This window comes from Oryx dammah, unplaced genomic scaffold (genome assembly GCF_014754425.2).
Source record: "Oryx dammah isolate SB20612 unplaced genomic scaffold, SCBI_Odam_1.1 HiC_scaffold_2, whole genome shotgun sequence".
NCBI classification, from domain to species: Eukaryota; Metazoa; Chordata; class Mammalia; order Artiodactyla; family Bovidae; genus Oryx; species Oryx dammah.
Genome location: NW_024070186.1, coordinates 198,469,077 through 198,477,384, shown reverse-complemented (window position 1 = coordinate 198,477,384; position 8,308 = coordinate 198,469,077). Strand labels below are relative to the sequence as shown.

At 65.6% G+C, this 8,308-nt stretch overlaps 1 protein-coding gene across 1 annotated transcript in view; it reads right to left on the bottom strand.

Annotated features, from left to right (window-relative positions):
- Positions 1-1,932: 1,932 nt before the first annotated feature.
- Positions 1,933-8,308, bottom strand: part of LOC120855917 (cytochrome c oxidase assembly protein COX19) — a 10,774-nt gene continuing 4,398 nt past the window's right edge. The window contains exon 4 of the mRNA XM_040230779.1: positions 1,933-1,945. The gene's annotated coding sequence lies outside the window, so the exon portion shown is untranslated. The remainder of the gene's footprint in view (positions 1,946-8,308) is intronic.

The window sequence follows — 8,308 nt, the reverse complement described above, 5'->3', positions numbered from 1 at the left end:
CCCCAGCGGCGCGGGCGGAAGGGCGGGCGGACGGCCTCCTCCCGCGCCGGCCCGACGCCCCAGCCCGCGCTCCCGGGACCCGCCCAGGGACCCTCAGGGGCGGTCTGCGGGCCGCCGCCCACCCTATCCCCGTGCAGAGGGCCCACCTGCCCGGACAAGGTGCCAGCAGACACGGTGGGGGTGGGGCCATCCCTGGTTATTCGCCCCTACAGCGCCTGGACACCTACTGTGCCCCGGGGCAGTGGGCCGGGCCCAGCGGGCCAGCAGGGGATGCTTGCTGGAAGGGGTGCGTGCGCGGCCCTGAGGACTACTCCCTGTCCTCGGCGGAGAGGCCGGCGGGTGACAAGCCCCAGCACGGTGGGCGCTCAGGCCACAGAAGGGCCCCACTCTGCACCCAGCGGGGACAGGCGGGGCAGGGGGGAGAGGGGTGCTCTGGGTAAAGCCTTCTGGGTCAGGAGGGCAGCACCCAGATGCCAGGCCAGCATGCGGGAGGGGAGGGCACGGTCCCTGTTTGCTCAGATTCTTTCCGTTTTCTTCTTAAATTATGAAGGCAGTGATGCAGCTGGTTAGAAACAAGCAGCAAACACCGCAGCCTCCCCGCCGCCCCGCCCCGCGGCCGGGCCAGCCGTGGTCAGCGACTGCTAGCACTCTTCCAGAATGCTCCTCGGCGGCCAGTCCGCGGGGAGGGGCGGCGCTGCGGTGTGCTCCATCTGCCAGGGTCCCTGCTGGAGTCCCAGGGGGCCCACCACCAGGAGAGCACCTCCAGGACAAGGGGAAGGGCCTCTGGCCGGGGGCAGACCTGCCACCTCGCCCTCCACGGAGGCGGCGTGGGCACTGCCCACCGAGGCCTGCTCTGGCCAACACTGGGGCGCGGCGCTTCCAGAGCCCTGAGGGTCCCTCGGGCAGGACACGGGAGCCCGAGGGCGTGAGTCTCTAATCCACAGGTCCTGCATCAGCACGGGCTTGGACTGGGCCCCCCGCTCCCTCATCAGATGGCGCCCTTCCGGGAGGGACGGCTGGTGTCTTCATCTCGGGGTCCCCATGCCGGGGTCAGTATCTGCCACAGAGCAGAGTGGGGAACGGCGCTTCACGAAGACAAACTGGCATCAGTCAGAACAGCAGCTGCCCACTGACTGGCGGCTCAGATGGTAAAGAGGCCCTGGGTCAGTCCCTGGGTTGGGAAGATCTCCTGGAAAAGGGAACAGCACCCCACTCCAGTATTCTGGCCTGGAGAATCCCTTGGACAGAGGAGCCTGGTGGGCGACAGTCAGTGTGGTCACAGAGAGTCGGACACGACCGAGTGACTTTCACTGACACTTACCAGACATCAGACATTAGGTCAAGCCCCTTCCCACTGAATCCGCATTTTACAGACGCTGAAAACAGAGGCATGGAGCTGTTCAGTCACACCCAAGGCCACACGTGGCTTCTAGGTGGAAGGACTGGGATGAACACACAGCTGGGGGGAAAGAGCCGAGCCCCCCACCCCAGTGGTAGGGTTGCTGAGGGCCAAGGAGGGATGGGTGGGGGCAGGAAGACAGGGGCTCGCAGCAAGGAGACGCAGGCGGGCGAGCACACAACCACGCCCTGTCTGCAGCGGGTCCTGCGCCTTCTGTCTTCCCATCCGACTATGGGGGTGATGACACGGTCCAGGGAGGCAGATTCAAGGACAGAGGTCTGGACGTGAGATCCTTAAAGAGACAGGCAGGACGGAGCTCTGCAGCCCCTGACCGGGCTCCCAGGGCGCAGGACACACGCAGACCCGGGCGGGCCATGCCCAACAGGCCCTTGCCCAGGCTCGGGGGGTTGTCGGAGGGGCTGGAGGCCAGTGCCCAGGGTCCTGGCAGGGCCCTGGGGGCCCCTGTGCTGAGGGGCAGGAGCAAGGGGAGGGACCACAGTGTCTCCTTTGGGAGAGGGGGCACGTGAGGGTGCCTGGGAGCCAGGCCTGCCCGCCGAGGTGTGGGGGACACACTGACGGGAAAACGTCTGGGACTCAGAGCCTTGTAGCCTGAGGATGGCTTTGAGGATTGGGGAGGGCGCCAAAGCGCCCGGGAAACCCGGAGAGGGCTCCTCCTGAGGGCTGGAGACCAAGTCTGGGGCAGTCGATGGCATGGAGGCCACGGCGGGCCCCTCAGCAGGGCCAGGTAGAGGGGGGCCGGGCAGGAGGTGGGGGAGTCACGAGGATGGGGTGGAGGGCAAGGGAGGGGAGGGCCCAAGAGGCAGGACCTGAGCCCCAGGGGCTGCAGGGTGATGGGTGCAGACACAGAGACACAGCTGACAGGAGGCGGCGCCGGGGCTGAAGCGGGCGCCCTATGGGATGCCGGCCACCAGCCCCTGGCAGCGGTGCCCAGACTCCTGAGGGACTTCTGCAGGGCAGAGGGGTTGGCACTCCAGCCTGGGCGGGGCAGGGCACCCAGAAGGGGCCTGCCGGGCGGCCAGGCCCTCGACAGCACCCTCAGCGCGCCTGTTCTGTGCAGAGCCCTGAGCAGCGGGGCCCCGTCTACCAAGGGGAGAAAACGGAGAGCCCCAGGCTGTATCCACCGCCCCCACCAGCATCCCTGCCTGAGACCTGGGTTTGGAGTGCATGCAGGAGGGAAAGTGGGCACTGCCCTCCAGCCTTTCCTGGCCTCGGCGTGGCTGGGGCTGAGCAACCACAAGGTTCCGGGGTGGCGTTGGGCAAGACAGGAGCAGGCAGGAACCCAGCCAGCAGCTGGCTCAGCCCAAACCCTCCTGGGCCTGGGGGGGCCCTTGGGGCATTCCTCCCTGTACCCTCCATCCCCGCCCAGCCTGCTGAGCCACACCTGGGCCGGGAACCCCACGGGTCTTCCCAGGAGTGGACAAGCTGGGAGGTTGGGGTCAGTCCTCCGTTGGGGACTGGGTGGCAGCTGAGGGCAAGGTCCCCACAGGGACTCCGGGGGCTGAGGAAGCAAGCACCTCCCAGAATGTGGGAGACGCACAGAGGCACGGCTGACACGCCTGGCCATGAGCGGCGGCTTCCGGTGTGGCTGGCACAGTTCCTGTTTCAAAGCCCTCACCCTGTGTAATTCCTGAGCCTCAGCCTCCAGCCCCACCCCAGCAAGGGAAACACAGAAACACCCCAAAGAAAGGTGACACTCAGTGGGTAGGGTGTGCACCCCTCCCCGAACCACAGCTGGGGAGGTGGGGACAGTCCCGGGACCAGGACCGTGTCTCCATCTACGAGCGGCGCTGGCCCTAGCAACCCGGGAAGGTCTCAGGGGGGGTCCCCAGAGGGGATGGGTGGGGTGGAGTCTCCGTGGGGGCAGAGCTCCAGGGCTTGTTCAGTGGGTGTGGGGACATTTAAAGAGTTTCTGACTGGTATCCTGAAGAGAACAAGCATGTGGCAGGGGAAGGTGTCTGCAGGCCCCCTGGGCTCCTGGAGGACCTGGGCTCCCAGGGTGCCCCCCTGGGGCGGGCATGGGAGCCGGGGGAGGCCCAGGTGCGGTCTGGGGAGCGGGCTGCAGCTGCGGTGACGCTCAGTGTCCCGGGCCCCGGCTCTTTGAGCACTGACATCCAGCCCGGGACTTAAAGTTCACAAATTAGCGCGACTCAAAACTCAAAAAGACCTCTGACAAGCCAGTGAGAAGGGAACCTGAGCAGCACTCTCTCCCAGGAAGACACACACGCACCCAGCATCCCAGCTGTCGCGCGGACCCCTGAACGGAGCATCACCCACTCCGCCAAGGACGCGCCTGAGACAGAACGCGCACCCGCTCCGAAACGTGTGCCTGAAAGTTGACAGCAGCGCTCTCACAGGAGCCAAAGCGGGGCAACCCCTGTCCGTCGGCGGAGCCGTGGGTACAGGGGTCTGGACTCGGCCGCTGAAAAGACAGCAGCGTTACAGCGCTACAGCCCGGACGAGCCGCAGCGGTCGGTGAGAGCCGCCGGTCCTGAACGCCCACGGCGGGCCGGGGCCTCGGGCCCGTCGCTTCCAGCCCGTGCTGAGCCACCAGGCCCGCGGAATGGACGGGTCAGCGGTCCTCAGGGGCGGGGAGCCGAGGCTGCGAGGCCCTGCTCACCGGCCGCCTGAGGCTTCTCTGCAGGACCAGGCCCCAGGCCTGTCAGTGGAATGAGCACGAGGGACCCCGCCCCGCCTGCAGGGCAGGGCGCTGGGAGCCCACAGCCGTGCGGAAGCGCCCCTCAGCTCAGCAGGCCCTGCAGGCTGCGCACGTGGCAGGGCCAGGTCCTGGGCTGACACGCAGGGACAGGACAGGTCAGGCCGCGGCCAGGGGCACAGGCGGGGCGTGAGGGGGCCCGGCCTCCCCCGGGACGGTCTGTGCCCAACCCTGTCCGCCCCGTCAGCCTCCCACACGCCCTCCCCGAGGAGATTCCTGCGCCGCCCCAGAGGTGGGGTCTACCGACCGCCCCACCCACCTAGAGGTGTGGTCTATGGCTGCCCCGCCCGCCGAGAGGTGGGGCCTAGCGGCTGCCCCGCCCACCAAAAGGTGTGGCCGGGAGCCTCCAACCCAGCAGGACCCCCGCCTTCAAGACTGGGAGAGGACTCAGCCACTGCCCTGTCTCCCCAAGTCTCTCCTGAGCCGCCACCTGCCAAGGCCCAGTGGGGGTCCCCCCCCCTCCCGCCCGCCCCCCACCCGGCTCATGTGCCAGGCACCGGGTATAGTGTTAGACGGGGATCAGCCACCATCTGACCACAGCCCATCCGGGGCCGTGAGGACGGCAACCATCAGGCGCTGGGGTCAGAAGCCAAGCCTGGGGAGCTGCCACCAGCGCGGGCACAGGGGGTCTCCTCTCCAGAACCCTCCCCCCATCATCACGCCCAGCGCCCTCTGCCGCGGGGTGGTCCCCTCTGCAGGGGCTCCACTGCTCCTGGGCACACAGCCCGCAGGTGTGGACGGCGAGCACCCGCAGTCCCTCACTGGCCCCTGAGCCCGGGGTGACCAGGGGCGCAGGCGCTGGGGGCTGGACCTCAGCTGGGGCCTCCAGCCTGGCCCCCGTGTCAGGAGTATCCAGGGCCTCAGAGACGCACAGCCCTGGCCTGCTGTGTTACTCCCGGAGTGTGGAGGCCGCTGCACGTTCGCTGCGCCCTTGGGGGCCCCAGGGGACCGCCCTCCCAGGTGACCCCAGGCACTGCGGCGCCACCACCGGCCAGCAGGGGCCGCCACGCCACCGCAGTCCGTGCCCGTGGAGCCGAGCCTTTCCAGGTCCTGCTTCCGGCCCCGGGCGGCCGGGCCCCCCCCCCCACGCCAACCCTAACCCCAGCCCCGCGACGTGGTAAGCCCGGGCTTGGTAACACGGCCCGGCACCTTCAGAAGACTGTTTCCCTAGTTGTTTCTATTGGTTCTAAAAAACGATAGATGCTTGTTATGAACAGTCACAAAGAAAAACAGGCGGCCCGCTGTGCACGGCGCCGAGACGGCCCTGTTCGCCGAGGGCCAGCCCGGGTCCTACTCAACACGCTCCGGGAAGCTCTCCCGAACCCTGGGGCTGGGGGGCTGTCCTGCTCTGGGGTCCCGCTGCCCCCACATGCTTCCCAAGGACAGAGAGCAGCCACCTAAGACCCCCGCTCCTCCTGAGTGCCGAGGCCGCGCCGTCCAGGACGCAGGGAGGGCAGAGGCCACCAGCTTCTCTGCAGCAGGGGTGAGGTCAAGGCGCACACCCTTCAGTTTCCTTTGAAGGACGTCTACTGAGTAATAAACCACACACCACAAAGCGCCGCACACAGTAACACGTGAGCCACGTGTGTAAGACAAGCGGGGTTCTGTGTCCCCCAGTTTAAGCAGTTCACGTATATGAAACAAGCAGGGTTCTCTGTTGTGTCCCCCGGTTCTAAGCTGCCTGTGCCTGGGTGGCCCGATGTCATCATGAAGCACCATCCGGGAGGGAGGTGGGGGCCCCGGGTCAGAGGGAGGATGGGAGAGGAGGCAGTCGGGGAGGGAGAAGCCAGACGCTCAGGACGAGGACAGGCCACAGAGCTTGGCGCCCCCAGGAGCTGGGAGAGGACGCAGACCCTGCCCAGCACCTCCGGAAGGAGCCAGCTCGCGGGAGCTATTGAACATGAGGCCTCCAGTCTTCAGCGTAACTGTGTTGTTTAATCTGTTAGTGGGGAAAGAACCTAGCTTGCTTTTTTTAACAAAAGCACTGCCTCCCTAGACAGAGTGAAAGCTAGTCCAACCTTGTTTTCCTCGAGTTTTCCAGAGCCGTTACAAGGAGCTGGCTTGCTTCTTAAGGCGGGGGGCCCGGCCCTGCGCCCCCAGCTCCCGTCCCAGGGGCTCCATCAGCATCGCTCTTCAGGAAGGTGGCCGCGGGCCCAGGGTTGACGGTGGTCGTCAGACTGCCCTGACATAATCCTAAGGAAGACGCTTGGAGAACGTTCTGCCCATTGTCTTCAGGGGCTCTCTAGTAATGTCACTGGCTCATTGAGACAAGTAGATACGACAAGTAAAATGCATTCTTGACAAATGATGGGCAACCAAAAACACCTCATGGGGGCTTTGGCAGGACCCGACAAAGCCTCGTATTCTTAGCAGCGGGTGCAGGAGCTGCCGCTCCTCCATGAGGAGCCCGCGGTCCACGCGTGATGTCCTCCGGCCTGGCGCCCCCTCCCGACGCCACCACAGCTGCGTTCTCTGTGGGATTCCCAAATGTTTCAAAACACAAATTCACCCAGTCATGTATGTACAAAGTTCAACTACAAAGAGACGAGCACGGAACATTTTTTAAATTCTTTATTTTGAAATAACTCCAAACTTACAAAGGTTGCAGAAGCAGGCCAGAGTTTGCCCGCTTCTCCCGACGACATCCCGTGTGCATGGACGTGGCACGCTGTGACCAACCAGCAGCCCCTCAGCCGTCCTTGGGGACGGCAGCGTGGGTCCTCACGCCAGGCTTGGCCCTCGAGCAGGGCACGTCAGTGTGTCCTCGGAGACAGAGGTGATGTGCTCAGAGAAAACAGCAGTGCCGCCGCCTCCGTGGGGCAGATCAGGGCGGGTGCCATGTGGACCTTGCCGTGGGCGACATCCCAGAGGTTTCAGGTGTTGGCTGAGCGGTTCCTGGGGCGTCCTCCAGAACAGGCAAACCCGCTCACCTAACGCTGCCCACCCACCTCCAGACACCCACGCCCGGATGCCCGTCCTTCCACGAGGGCCAGGGTTGAGAGGAGGGCTGTCCCTTCCTGCGCTGGAACGTTCCCTCCACTTGTGACTCCCTCAGCAGGGACTCCTGGGCAGGAACTGATGCTGCGGCCAAACCCTAACGGTCATTCCTGCTGCTGCCAACCAGGCCCCGGGGAGCCCTGTCGCGTGCTCCTGACAAGCCCATCAAGGCTTCGGCGACTCCTTACTGACACAAGGTCCAGGGTCAAATGGACTTTCTGGTCCTGGGTCTTCCTGCTGGAGAGAGAGGCTCAAAGAGTCAGCCACCAGGCAAGCCCCTTGCTGCCAGGGGTCAGTGACCCCAGGACCCCAGGACCCAGAGCAAAGGGAGGTCCGTCTGAATAGGGACGAGCGCGTGCACACACTTCTGTGCGTTTGCTTCCCTACCCACAGCCCTCTCCCGCCACGCTGCCTTCTGGGCCCCAAGTTCCCTCTCACACCACCTGCAGGGCCATGCAGGGCACACCGTGGTCTCCCCCAGCCCTTCCGGCAGCCGCCCAGGCCCTGCCTTGGGGACAAGCATGGGTGGCCGGGTCACCCCAATGCTTTACAATTACAAACAATGCTGCAATGGATGACCCTGTACATGCGAAACATCACAGCAGGTATCTCCATGGCTCGGTTTGGTGATAAAAAGCAAGGCTTCTCATAAACTAGCTAGAAGCATAGGCAGAGACGACGCTGCCCGTTGACAAAGCACAGACTGAGCGCCGGGGGCTGGACCCCCACGTGGCCAGCGGTGCCGGAGCCCCCAGCAGACAGCTGGCCTTGGAGGGAGCGAGGGGAGGGCCTGAGTGAGCACGGCCGCCCGCAAGACCGAAGGGAGGGACGCCACGCAGACAACTGGACGTGGCCGGGGAGGCGCAGGGGCTCCCCACAGCCGGCCTGGGCTGCCAAGCAGGAGGGGGTCAGGGCCCTCACCTGGGTATTCCTGGCACCCCCTCCCACTGGCCACAATGGGACAAAACTCAGCTGACTGGGGGCCAGGGAGGCTGCCACAGGGCAGGTCTAGGGTCTCCGCTAAGGCTCTGAACCTACAACAAGGCGCCCCAGAAACACAGCCCTGGGGTCTGCACCCTGGGGCCTGACAGCACTTGGGCAGCGCTCAACGGGCCCACGCTGCCCTGACCCCTCACGGCCAAGAAGCGCGGCTGGCTGCAGGCTCGGCCGCTCCTCCG